Genomic DNA, 15318 nt, shown 5'->3' on the forward strand with positions numbered 1-15318 from the left:
CCAGAGATACATACTCATGCGCATAAAAATTTTTAGAAGTTGTGCTAATTCAAAACCTCTTAATAAATAAAACATATTAGAACCATTTCTGCAGTCTATTGATCTATTGTGGACATGGGACAGCGGCTGGTCAAATATTTATCCATGAAATCTGCCAAAAAGCCGTGCAACTGAGAAGTTATTTTATTTAATTTTCGTTACCAGTTACGTAATTCATTATGCTATCTTCAGGCCCCCTATGCACCTCACAAAAATAATCGATATTGGCATTCTGGGACATGTGTTTACCGATGTCATGAATTCTCGAGTGCTCCTTCCGAAGACTTGACTGCAACTTCAGGTCGACAGAGATATGAAATTCACATGGTGAAATATCCGAATGTACGGAGGCTATTGCAGTGTTTCCCAAAGAAATCACTGAAACGTAGTCATAGTCTGATTGGGAGCGTGGGGGCGCGGGCGTTATCTTACAACAGAATTTTTCCGTCCGAGAGTATTCCTAGAGGTTTTGACAAAAATGGCACGTCACCGTTTCTGTAAAGCGCATTGATCGCATTCGGCGATTAGGTTGGGAAACAGTGCAGTATGCTCCTCACAGCCGGTATGTTTCGCCGTGTGACTTTCACATCTGTGGCGATCTAAGAAAGACATGCGTGGACGTAGTTTTATTGGGACGACAGAAAGAGCGAGAGTGGTTGCGGTTCTGGATCTGCCAGCGGCCGATCGCGTTCTACGAGACATGTACTGCTCGCTCCACCTTCCAATGGGGGACTTAACGAGCTTGGTGATCGCATTTTAAAATAATCATTCCATGAGCCCCGTTGAAGTGGATGTTAGCTTTCCATTGACTGCCTCTTAGATGACACTGTTATACAAAAATAACCTTTTTTTTCTATTTCTGATAAAAAATATTGTGATCCTAGTTGTATTTTGAGTACTGAATTGAAATCTGTTTTTGTTTTTTTTTCTGTCATGGATAGTTTATGAGTAATCGCAATTTTATTTCTCTTTACAGTTTCTGATACAGAGCAGCAAACGTGAGGTGAAATTCGACAAACAAATGCACATCTATATGATGTTATAAGTTCATCACATTAATGGAGGGTGGGATCTAACATATAACACAGTAACCTTTGTGTATACACTTTGAAGCATTTATTTGACATGAGAAATTACAGAAAATTGACAAACAATGAGCCACTGCCTTGTAATGCACATCACTTTTTTCTCTTGTATTGTGAATCTTTCTTCTCTCGAATGATATTCCAGCAATAATATGCTAATATAGAAGGTACCCACTTCCCTTCATAGCGCCTTTCTATGGTAGAAATGTCTTTATGGAATCTTTCCCCATGTTCATCCGATACGTCACTACAACTCTCTGTGAAGTAGTCCAGATCAGAGTCCATCATATGTACCTTCAAAGACATATTGCACCCCAAATCCTGATATGCTTTGATCATATCCTTCACCATTGCTTTGTAGTTAGTAGCTCTTCTTCTTCCGAGGAAGTTTTCCGACACCATCTTGAAACAGTCCGATGCGGTTTTTTCTTTATCAGTTAAACATGCTTCAAAATTTGCATCTTTCTGCAGCTCCCTGATTTTTGGGCCCACAAATACATCTTCCTTTATTTTTGCAGCTGAAAGACGGTGGAATTTGGTAGCTAGATATGCAAACCCGCAGCCTGTTGGAACCATGGCCGTCACGAATTGTTTCATCAGGCCAAGTTTGATGTGAAGCGGTGCAAGTAGTATATATTCAGGAGATACCAGACTTCTACGTTGTACATTCTTTTCGCCAACTTTCCATCTTCACCTAGGCCATTTCTTTTTCACGTAGTGAGAATTTCGGTCTCGACTATCCCACTCGCAAAGAAAACAGGCATACTTTGTGTAGTCTTATTGCATTCCCACTACCATATCAATTACCTTGAAATCTGCACATATTTTCCATTTGTGTTCATTGTATTTCAATGAATTTAGCATCCTTTGTACGAATTCGTAATTCTCTTTTGACAAACTAGCGTAAGCTACTGGAACAGAGGGTATTTTATTTCCGTTATGGAGCAAAACACCCTTCAGACTTGTTGACGATGCATCTATGAAAAGTCTCAACTCCTGTGAAATATAAGTGACGTTCAGCACTTTCATCAGGAAAGCAACGTCATTGCAAAATATCAGTGCTTCGTCAGTTGAAAAATAAGAAATAAAGGCATGTTCTCTGTGCCTGAACACACTGATTTGAGTACTTTGGTGCAGTAGATTATACTCTTGTAATCTTGAACAAAGCAGCTGCGCCTTTTGTTTACTTAGTCCTAGATCACGTACTAAATCATTTAAATCTGCCTGTGTTAACAAATGTGGCAATGACTCACTTGCGCAGTGATATAAAGAATCATCATCTTTGATTTCTTCAGTACTACTTATTTCACTGTCACTCGGAATTTGACCTCGACCTCTTGAAGGTACTGGAAGGTTGTCGGAATGCTGCACTGGCATTCTCGCTGAAGGCAGATCTCGGTAAACAATGTGCCTCTTCGACTTTTTGTTTGTAAAACACTGAATTTTTGTTACAGTAACATGGTCCTTAGGCTCCCTCCACACTATGGGAACAGCAAACAACGCTTCTCTTTACCTTTCCACCACTGAATTAGTTCGCAGTAACATGTAGCACAACAGAAATGTGGTGCCCATTCTTTATCTTGGTCTCCTACCTCTACTCCAAAGTAATGTTTGTATGCTTTCTTCATGACTGAGGAAATTTTCTTCCTATTTCTGGCAAAAGTGAACTTTCCACACATGTAGCAGAAGTTGTCCGGCTTATATCGACATCCACGACGAGGTGGCATTTCTGCAAATTTAAAAATACCACTTTGGTGATACACCTGTATTAAATTAATAGTAGGAAACTGGAGGAACGCTGATATGTAAAAACAAGCAGTCGTTTTACCTTCAGCACCAGGCTCCATCAGTTTACACACAGGAACTAAAAAAATCAACCGTGCTCGGAAATATGACAGACAGTTACTTGTCAGCCAAAACACCCACTCGTTAAGACTGACACAAATTGCGGCTAACACCACTTTTGTAAACTCGATGCACCTGCCCCTAGGAGGCGTGAAGCTTTACTGCCGAGGCAGCGACCGGCTGTCGCCGTTCGAGTTAATGAGATGTTTCAGGTGGTCTTAATGACATAGGTGATGTCTGATTCTTCACACCTGCTGTTGCACAAGAAATTATCACATTCTATCACTACTGGATGCGACAACATACCCGTAGTTCTCTATAACGTCTCTGTGTTTGCCATGAATTGTGAATATACATATATATACATATTACATAAAAAGTATCCCTGACAACGATATTTTGTTTACATATTTGAATTTCACAAGGTAAAATGGTCTAGAAGCACATACTCTAATATCAGAAGTAGAACCCATGTCGAACAGTGTGATTGATCTTAGTTCCCGTACCAGATACAATTCAGTCTTTTTCAATATATATAATCTAAATTTTCACTTCATTACTGCTTCAGTTTACGAGGGGAGTTCACTAAGTAATGAAACGCATTTTTTTCTCGCTTGGTTTGGATTGAAAAAACGTGGAAATTATTATGGGACGTCGTAGAATATTTTCGCTTCAGCCCCTGCCGTTTCATGAGATTTCAGAAGGTGGCGTCGCTGTACGTAGCATTAAAATGCAGTCTGCAACGGAGGTGCATTCCAAGCGGAGAGTTGCCATTGAGGCTCTTTTGGCGCAAAACCGGAAAATCACAGATATACGCAGGCGCTTGCACCATGTCTATGATGACGAAGCAATGAACAAAAGCACGGCGAGTCGTTGGGCGAGGGGCTGTCATCATCCGATCCCCCACGGGCCGGACAGCTGCACACAGCTGTGATCCCTGTAATTTTGGAATGCACGGACTCTCTAACTCGAGGAGAACGACGGATCACGCACACATCTCGCTGCTCAGTTGGACGTCTCTGTTGACAGTGGTGACACACTTGTCCACAAGTTGGTGTTTTCGAAGGTCTGTCCGCTGGATTCCTCGCCGCCAAACAGAAGACCATAAAGAACAACGAACGACCACCTGCGCAGTATTGCTGGCGCGTTACGAAGCTCATCCCCAAAATTTTTTGTCGAGCATTGTGAGAGGCGGTGAAACATGGGTTCATTACCTCGAACCGGAAAAAAAAGGCAATCGATGGAGCTGCGCCACACCTCTGAAGAAAAGATTCAAAGCCGCACACTGAGCCGGTAAAGTCTTCACGATGGTCTGCTGGACCTCTGAAGGGGTTATTAAGTTTGATGTTCTCCCTCACGGTACAACGATCAACTACGAAGTGTAAAGTGCTACCCTCAGCAAATTCGAGAAACGACTTCAGGATGTTCGTCGCCACAAAAATTCAAACAAGCTTCTCCTTCGCTATGACAACGCGGAGCCTCATACTGTAAGTGGGCTGTTTAGATTTTTATGTTAGCAATACCATGTAGTGGTGTGTATGAAAACCGCTGACTGCGCTGTGTGCAGTCTGTAGCTGGTTGCACTCATTGTGGGAATATTCGTTTGTGTGGTGTTGGGCAGTTGGTTGTGAACAGCGCGTAGTGTTGGGCAGTTGGAGGTGAGCCGCCAGCAGTGGTGGCTGTGGAGAGAGACGCCAGAGTTTTGAGAGGTTACTATAAGCAGAAGATCTGGACGTGTGTCCGCCAGAAAAAGGAAGTTTATAAATATGGATGTCATGAATTGATATATACAGGGTGAGTCACCTAATATTACCGCTGGATATATTTCATAAAGCACATCAAATACTGACGAATCGATTCCACAGACCGAACGTGAGGAGAGGGGCTAGTGTAATTGGTTAATACAAACCATAAGAAAATGCACGGAAGTATGTTTTTTAACACAAACCTTACGTTTTTTTAAATGGAACCCCGTTAGTTTTGTTAGCACATATGAACATATAAACAAATACGTAATCAGTGCCGTTTGTTGCATTGTAAAATGTTAATTACATCCGGAGATATTGTAACCTAAAGTAGATGCTTGAGTACCACTCCTCCGCTGTTCGATCGTGTGTATCGGAGAGCTCCGAATTACGTAGGGATCCAAAGGGAACGGTGATGGGCCTTAGGTGTAGAAGAGACTGGAACAGCACATTATGTCCACATGCTAACACCTTTTTATTGGTCTTTTTCACTGACGCACATGTACGTTACCATGAGGGGTGAGGTACACGTACACACGCGGTTTCCGTTTTCAATTACGGAGTGGAATAGAGTGTGTCCCGACATGTCAGGCCAATAGATGTTCAATGTGGTGGCCATCATTTGCTGCACACAATTGCAATCTCTGGCGTAATGAATGTGGTACACGCCGCAGTACATCTGGTGTAATGTCGCCGCATGCTGCCACAATACGTTGTTTCATATCCTCTGGGGTTGTAGGCACATCACGGTACACATTCTCATTTAACGTACCCCAAAGAAAGAAGTCCAGAGGTGTAAGATCAGGAGAACGGGCTGGCCAATTTATGCGTCCTCCACGTCCTATGAAACGCCCGTCGAACATCCTGTCAAGGGTCAGCCTTGCGGAATGTGCAGGTGCACCATCATGCTGGTACCACATACATCGACGCGTTTCCAGTGGGACATTTCCGAGCAACGTTGGCAGATCATTCTGTAGAAACGCGATGTATGTTGCAGCTGTTTGTTACAACACGCAACTGAACGTCGGAGGTTTCAAGCGTCAACTTTAGGTTACAATATCTCCGGAAGTAATTAACATTTTACAATGCAACAAACGGCACTGATTACGTATTTGTTTATATGTTCAGATGTGCTAACAAAACTAACGTGGTTCCATTTAAAAAACGTAGGTTTGTGTTAAAAAACATACTTCCGTGCATTTTTGTATGGCTTGTATTAAACAATTACACTATCCCCTCTCCTCACGTTCGGTCTGTGGAATCGGTTCGTCAGTATTTGATGTGGTTTACGAAATATATCCAGCGGTAACGTTAGGTGACTCACCCTGTATATAATCAGAAGTTAGTCCCTTCAGTAGTTATAACCTTTTATTTAGCTGGCAATATTGCAGTATTTCGAGTAACGAAGATTTTTGTAAGGTAAGTGATTCATGAAAGGTATAGGTTATTGTTAGTCAGGGCCATTCTTTTGTAGGGATTATTGAAAGTCAGATTGCGTTGAGCTAAAGTATTGTGTGTCAGTTTAGTGATGATCAGAATAAGTAAAGAGCAAACTGTCTGGGTACGTTGAATTTTACTCAGCTGTTGCTGTATCAAATAACGTAGAAGTTTACCAGCACAGTCATTCATAATTTTCAAAGGGGACGTTTCAATACAAGTCAGCGCGCTCACAAAACTTCATTGGACTGTTCTTCCTCATCCACACTACAGGCCGAATCTCGTACCTTCCGACTTCCATTTGTTTGCCCCAGTGAAGGATGCCCTCTGCGGGAAGAAGCACGTGGATCATGGGTGGGTCACTGCTGCAAGTGAGAAATAATATGGTGTATTTGAATCCTGAATCAAATCAAACTGCTTTAAAAAATAAAATAAATAAAAATCATTTAGGCACAAATAATGGCGAAAGTGCGATGTTTAAATTTCTAAAATCCGTTACAGTCGTTACTCTGAGGGCTCTGTTAGTGCACTGTCCTCCTTAAGGAGGCAAGAGTGGAGCGTTTCCCGCAACAGCTAACGCGCATTTTACTCGGCGACGTTTACGGCGATTTTGCTACCTTCAGAGACCGTAGCGGCAGATTGTTCCGCGGGAGATCAGAGGAGCAGCCCGCCGTGCGGAATAGCTGCGTTTACAGCGGCGCAAGTCCCTGCCTAGTCCTAGACGCGATCGTAAAGCTGCGGGCCGCAGCCACCCAGGCGAAGAGCAAATTTACTGCGTCTGGTGCGCATGCGCGGTGCGCTGGCACGCGCTATCTCGACAGCAGCGGACAATCGCCCGGCCAGCAGCTGCCGACAGATTGGGTCCGGCGAGCGTTACAGCTGCTGCGTCTCGCAAACAGACCGCCAGCGGTGCAATTGTCAGTGATTTACCCACTGGGCGGCGCTCTAGCTCGGCTCTCCAGCTGAGATCGGCCATCTGGTGTTTCATTATAATGTCGCGAACGTGGCACTGCTAAGGGACCGCTACTCGGACCGTTTCCCTCACAACACTGCAAAGGCAGCCGCTACACGAGGCTCCGTACTCTCCAAGGTAACCAGGAAATTACGCTATTTCCAAATAGGCACTTACTCCATTTCAGGCCTTCAAATTGGCAAAAGACACAGCACACCACCATTGCCACCAACCAGCAATCAAAGACCAGAAGCCGCGCACACCCTGTTCAGGCCGTCTCCACCACTTGTGATCCAGGGCCCCTTCCTTCCAGGCTCTTGCGACATACAGCTATAATATACACTCCTGGAAATGGAAAAAAGAACACATTGACACCGGTGTGTCAGACCCACCATACTTGCTCCGGACACTGCGAGAGGGCTGTACAAGCAATGATCACACGCACGGCACAGCGGACACACCAGGAACCGCGGTGTTGGCCGTCGAATGGCGCTAGCTGCGCACCATTTGTGCACCGCCGCCGTCAGTGTCAGCCAGTTTGCCGTGGCATACGGAGCTCCATCGCAGTCTTTAACACCGGTAGCATACCGCGACAGCGTGGACGTGAGCCGTATGTGCAGTTGACGGACTTTGAGCGAGGACGTATAGTGGGCATGTGGGAGGCCGGGTGGACGTACCGCCGAATTGCTCAACACGTGGGGCGTGAGGTCTCCACAGTACATCGATGTTGTCGCCAGTGGTCGGCGGAAGGTGCACGTGCCCGTCGACCTGGGACCGGACCGCAGCGACGCACGGATGCACGCCAAGACCGTAGGATCGTACGCAGTGCCGTAGGGGACCGCACCGCCACTTCCCAGCAAATTAGGGACACTGTTGCTCCTGGGGTATCGGCGAGGACCATTCGCAACCGTCTCCATGAAGCTGGGCTACGGTCCCGCACACCGTTAGGCCGTCTTCCACTCACGCCCCAACATCGTGCAGCCCGCCTCCAGTGGTGTCGCGACAGGCGTGAATGGAGGGACGAATGGAGACGTGTCGTCTTCAGCGATGAGAGTCGCTTCTGCCTTGGTGCCAATGATGGTCGTATGCGTGTTTGGCGCCGTGCGGGTGAGCGCCACAATCAGGACTGCATACGACCGAGGCACACAGGGCCAACACCCGGCATCATGGTGTGGGGAGCGATCTCCTACACTGGCCGTACACCACTGGTGATCGTCGAGGGGACACTGAATAGTGCACGGTACATCCAAACCGTCATCGAACCCATCGTTCTACCATTCCTAGACCGGCAAGGGAACTTGCTGTTCCAACAGGAAAATGCACGTCCGCATGTATCCCGTGCCACCCAACATGCTCTAGAAGGTGTAAGTCAACTACCCTGGCCAGCAAGATCTCCAGATCTGTCCCCCATTGAGCATGTTTGGGACTGGGTGAAGCGTCGTCTCACGCGGTCTGCACGTCCAGCACGAACGCTGGTCCAACTGAGGCGCCAGGTGGAAATGGCATGGCAAGCCGTTCCACAGGACTACATCCAGCATCTCTACGATCGTCTCCATGGGAGAATAGCAGCCTGCATTGCTGCGAAAGGTGGATATACACTGTACTAGTGCCGACATTGCGCATGCTCTGTTGCCTGTGTCTATGTGCCTGTGGTTCTGTCAGTGTGATCATGTGATGTATCTGACCCCAGGAATGTGTCAATAAAGTTTCCCCTTCCTGGGACAATGAATTCACGGTGTTCTTATTTCAATTTCCAGGAGTGTATATAGTTTTATGAGTTTACCCCACCAACTCAACCTTGTCCTGCCAAGTGGCCTCAATTTCCGTGGTTTTCCCTCTAACACAGTTTTAGGTGTTAGCCCTTTAGCCGCAGATGACGATCCCACAGCATAAACGTGCTTCTCACAGTGTTTCTAACAATATAACTACAAACTTTATCGCCGGCCGGTGTGGCCGAGTGGTTCTAGGCGCTTCAGTCCGGGATCGCGCGACCGCTCCGGTCGCAGGTTCGAATCCTGCCTAGTGATGTGTGATGTCCTTAGGTTAGTTAGGTTTAAGTAGTTCTAAGTTCTAGGGGACTGATGACCTCACATGTTAACTACCATACTGCTAAGAACCATTTGAACAAACTTTATCACATATTTTCATGTCTGTCTTCCTAAAAGCTTCTCTATGTTTAACATGTCTGAGGATGCAATTTTATCAAATAAAGACACGTTCTCTACAAAACTGCATGCATTGTAATAAACACACGTAGGGTTCGATCAGAAAAAAAATGTTCAAATGTGTGAAATCTTATGGGACTTAACTGCTAAGGTCATCAGTCCCTAACCTTACACACTACTTAACCTAAATTATCCTAAGGACAAACACACACACCCATGCCCGTGGGAGGACCCGAACCTCCACCGGGACCAGCCGCACAGTCCATGACTGCAGCGCCCAAGACCGCTCGGCTAATCCAGCGAGGCGTTCGATCAGAAGAAATAATTATTAACCAAGGTACAGACTATCACGAAGGTCTGCACAAGAAGAGACATAGCTAGAAATGAAGATATTAGAACAGAATGAATTATTTTCAACATTAATGAAAAAAAATATCGTGGAGATTGGAGACGACACCTCATGAGAATGCCAGGTCACAGAATACTTCTCTTGCGCAGCAAAGCCCTTTTTCCCATTGCTAGTCTGCTTTTGATGTCCTCCTTGCTCTGTCCGTCATTGGTTATTTTACTGCTTAGGTAGCAGAATTACTTCACTTCATCTACTTTGTGACCATCAATCCTGATGTTCGGTTCCCGGGTTCCCGGGTTCGATTCCCGGTGGGGTCAGGGGTTTTCTCTGCCTCGTGATGACTGAGTGTCGTGTGATGTGCTTAGGTTAGTTAGGTTTAAGTAGTTCTAAGTTCTAGGGGACTGATGACCATAGATGTTGAGTCCCATAGTGCTCAGAGCCATTTGAACCATTTTTGATGTTCAGTTTCTCGCTATTCTCATTTGTACTTCTTCTCTTTACCTTCGTCTTCAATTTACTCTCAATCCATACTTTGTACTCATTAGACTGTTCATTCTGTTCAGTAGATCATGTAATTATTCTTGACTTTCACTCAGGATAGCAATGTCATCAGCGAATCGTATCATTGATATCCTTTCACCTTAAATTTTAATTCCACTCCCGAACCTTTCTTTTATTTCCATCATTGCTTCCTCAATGTACACATTGAACAGTAGGGGTGAAACGCTACATTCTTGTCTTACTCCCTTTTCAATACGGGTACTTCGTTCTTGGTCGTCCACTCATATTAATCCGTCTTAGCTGTTGTACATATTCCGTATGACCCGTCTCTCCCTATAGCTTACCTCTACTTTTTTCAGCATTTCGAATATCTTGCACCATTTTACACTGTCGAGCGCTTTTTCCAGTTCGACAAACCCTATGAACGCGTCTTGATTTTTCTTTAGTCTTGCTTCCATTATTAACCGCGTCAGAATTGCCTCTCTCGTGCCTTTACCTTTGCTAAAGCAAAACTCATCGTCATGTAGTGCATCCTCAATTTTCTTTTCCATTCTTCTGTATATTATTCGCGTAAGCAACTTGGATGCATAAGCTGTTAAGCTAATTGTGCTGTAAATATCGCACTTGTCAGCTCTTACCGCCTTCGGAATTATGTGGATGATGCTTCTCCGAAAGTCAGATGATATGTCGCCGGACTCATTCTACACAATTACGTGAACAGTCGTTTCCCCTATGATCTCTGCGTTCTTTGATCTTAAGTCCTCCCAGTTTTAAATTCTGATTCTAATACTGGATCCCCTATCTCTTGTAAATCAACTCCCTTCTTCTATCACATCACACCAATCTTCCTCCTCATGGAGGCTTTCAATGTATTCTTTCTACCTATCCGCTCTCTCTCTGCATTTAACAGTTGAATTCTCGTTCCACTCTTAATGTTATCACCCTTGCTTTTAATGTCACCGAAGGTTGTTTTGACTTTCCTGTCTGTCCTTCCGACAATAATTTCTTTTTCGATGTCATCACATTTTCTCTGAGGCCATTTCGTCTTAGCTTCCGCGCACTTCCTGTTTATTTCATTCCTCAGCGACTTGCATTTCTCTATTCCCGATACATTTTTGTACTTCCTCGTTCCAACGATCAACTGAAGTATTTCTTCTGTTACCCATGGTTTCTTGTCACTTACCTTCTTTGTACCTATGTTCCTTAACACTACCGTATCCCACTTCTTGGCGTATTGATACTTCCTGACTTATGTCTCAAACTTCAGGCTACTCTTCATCACTACTATATTGTGACCTGAGTCAATGTCTGCTCCTGAGTACAATCCAGTATCCGATTTCGGAATATCTGTCTGACCATGATGTAATCTAACTGAAATCTTCCCCTACCACCCGACCATTTCAAAGTATACTTTCTCCCCTTGTGATTCTTGAACAGAGTATTCGCTATAACTAGCTGAAACTTGTTACAGAACTCAGTTAGCCTTTATCCTCTTTCACCCCTTGTCCCAAGCACACATTCTCCTGTAAACGTTTCTTCTATTTCTTCCCCTATAACTGCATTCCAGTCCCTCATGACTATTAGATTTTCATATCCCTTTACATACTGTATTACCCTTTCAGTACCCCAATACACTTTTCCTCTCTTCACCTTCAGATTGCGACGTCGGCATATATACCTGAACTACCGTTGTCGGTGTTGGTTTGCTGTCGATTCTGATAAGAGCAATCCTATCACTGAACTGTTCACAGTAACACACTCTCTGCCCCACCTTCTTATTCATAACGACTCCTACTCCCTTTATACCATTTTCTGCTGCTGTTGATATTACCCTATACTCATCTGACCAGAAATCCTTGTCTTCTTTCCACTTCACTTCACTGACCCCTATTGTATCTAGATTGAGCCTTTGCATTTCCCTTTTCAGATTTTCTAGTTTTCCTACCTCGTCAAGCTTCTGGCATTCCACGACACGACTCGTGGCAAACCTAAGACTGCGATTCATTGACAGAACACTTAGAATTTGCAACAGGTCTACTAAAGAGACTGCTTACACCAGGCTTGTCCGCCCTATTCTGGAGTATTACTGTGCGGTCCGTTATCCGCATTAGGTGGGACTGATGGATGACATCGAAAAAGTACAAAGAAGGGCAGCTCGTTTTGTAACATCGCGGAATAGGGGAGATAGTGTCACATACATGATACGTGAATTGGAGTGGCAATCATTAAAGCAAAAACGTTTTTCGTTGCGACGGGATCTTCTCGTGAAATTTCAATCACCAGTTTTCTCCCCCGACTGCGAAAACATTATGTTGGCACCTACCTACGTAGGGAGAAATGATCATCACGATAAAAGAAGAGAAATTTGGGCTCGCACAGAAAAATTTAAGTGCTCGTTTTTCCCGCGTGCCGTTCGTGAGTAGAGAGAGAGCTTGAAGGTGGTTCATTGAACCCTCCGCTAGGCACTTTATTGTGAATAGCAGAGTAATCACGTGGATGTGTAACGTTATCTTTCCGTTGACTTTTCAATATTTTTCTCATGGTAACCAGAGGTTTGTGGAAGGGTACACTGAGCAGATCTTTCACTGGGCAGTCGACATGAGGTGTTGCTCCATCTTTCATGAACATAGTGGTTTCCACACAGTTGTGCTCCTCCTAAGCAGGAATCATACGCTGTACAAGGAGGCCTATTTCTCTTTGTTACTGCCAACATTTTATTGGAAAGAGTTAAAAATGTTGGAAAGATCGGTAACTTGTTTGAAATGGTCAGAAATGTAAAATTATGAATTTTAGAAAAAGCAGAAAAGGAGTATGTTGTGACAACAGAATCAATGTGGCACATTTGGAATAATTAGTCTAGTAGAAATACCTGGATGGTTAGATAGGCTTTCTCGTAGGTAAGACAGGTGGCTGAGTTCGGGTCTTCAGTAAAAAGGATGTCAGATTACTTACATATCGAATTAATAGAATAAAGAATGCGCGTCAGTTGCCAGTAATTTCTTACTTATTGCACGAGGGGTTTCGCAACCTAAAACTTCATCTTAAGCTGACAGGTGCCACCATATAATTATGGAAACAAATGTATGGTGGGTCTGGTTGTCGAGGCGTGCGCCGCGATTACTGTCTAACGCTAACATGTCTTCGTTTGACGTGGGTGTTACCCCTCGTGACGTACTGGCCCGATCGCCACACATTTATGTTCCTATAATTATTTAGTGCCACCTGAAGATGACGCGTTAAACTTCAAGACCGCTCGTGCAGTAAATAAGAAATCGCTAGCAACTGAAGCGGATATTTTATTCTATTAGTACGTTCCACAGTTGCTGATGTTCGGCTTCGCCTATTGCTCAAGTGTCTGGGACTGATTCCAAGTATCACCAACTGAGAGGACACTGAGCACGTACAGAGAAGGGCAGCACGAATTGTGACAGGTTTATTTGATTGAAAAGTGTCAAGCAAATGTTGGAAAACCTGAACTGGCAAGTGCTTGAGGACAGTTGTAAATTATTCTGCGAAACGATACTTACAGTGTTTCGAGAGTCAGTATGAAGAGGAAAATCTGTAAATATTCTTGATCACTCTATATATCTCTTACATATATATCACTATATATAGATATATCACTAATATAGATGTAGAGTACTCGGTATATAGATACAATAAAGAGTAGCAGCCGCCTGGTGCAAGTCTTTCAGACACCACTCCGGCAGCTTACGTGCCCCTAACGTACCTAAACTACCCCATTACTCCACCTTGGAAAAAGAGAATGGAATCCGACACATGTGACGTTCCTGGCACATCTTCACATCTTTGTGAGGTGAGACAGACCGGGATTCGATCCCAAGACGATCTTGGTTTCCAAGCCCAACTACATATATACAGAGAATAGTATAAATAAAACTTTGTGCACTCCATCAGATATATGAGTATTTATCGCGGGACGGTAATTATTGAAACCAGTGTACACATACAGTTTGTAGTAATATCACTTTTAGCACTGTGATTAATATCTTGAGCATAATAGCTGTGTTCAGGAAGACAGCCACAAATTCTAGCGTTTGTTGCCAGCTATAGACCGTGGCGTGAATGCCAATAAATATCAGTTTGAATTGATGTGATAAAATAATTGCTTGTTCACATGCAAGTGGTGAGGTTTGCCATTCACCTACCTGTCGGCTGCTGTCCCAGTCGCGGGTGGCGCCGAACTAATTGTCTTCTGGCAGGCGTTCAGTTGATGATTAGTTAATATAAAGGACAGGACAACAGAGGGAAACTATAAAGAGAAAATGCGTCCTGATAAAATCTACTCTACTGTCCTTCCAGTAACACATATTGATCGGCGTGGTAACCTGATACACGAATATAACAATAAATGAAGGACAGGTCTTATTGCTTGTTGTTGGAGGACAAGAATACAGTCGTACAAAATGCATCGAATTAAAACGGTCCAGCACTTGAGCTACGAGAGAGTGCATGAAAGGTAACGGAAGCCTGGGCAGTGCGCTTCAGACAACTATTCCGATGTCATCTTGAATATCGTTCGGTCTTTAGCGTACTGGGTTATTAACAGTAGAACTGGAAACGCATATGAATGTGAGTTCGAAGATGAATTAGACTATCTGCAGCCTCACGAGCGGAACGACCCATGGCGGCAAACGGTGCAGAATGGATGGTCACCGATAATAAGATGATGGTTGGTCGTGAACTCATGACCGTCGTAACAGCTCAGCTCTACTTAACTCGATGTAAAACCTGAAGGGTCATGACGCCTCTCGTCACTTTTATGGCCGAGGATCCCTCGACACACTAAGTTTCCGCCGACAAGAAATGGGCCATGCAGCCAACCCAACCAGCGCTGCGGTTACCGTCATCTCCCCTTTGCATCAGTCAGAGCCCGCAGCCCAAATGCTGAACTGATGAACCGTCGGAGGAATAAGCGAAAACGGTGGGCATTCTCGTGTCCTTCTGCAGCAAGTAGGTGTGGCATGAATTTAAAACTAACGGCGGGCTAGCCTTTGCAAATATTCGCCATTTTGCGATATTACAAAATTAGTCAAATTAGGACCCAGAAATTTCATCCGCCACCACGAGCACATATTCTGCTGGTTAGGCAGCCGACGGTGATATCAGATCGTCGGGGAAAATTGGTCTGATACCCGTTAATTCAAGGTTAAGTGTGACGATTTCTGAAATACAAGGG

Source organism: Schistocerca nitens, chromosome 6, assembly GCF_023898315.1.
Source record: "Schistocerca nitens isolate TAMUIC-IGC-003100 chromosome 6, iqSchNite1.1, whole genome shotgun sequence".
Lineage (NCBI taxonomy): Eukaryota > Metazoa > Arthropoda > Insecta > Orthoptera > Acrididae > Schistocerca > Schistocerca nitens.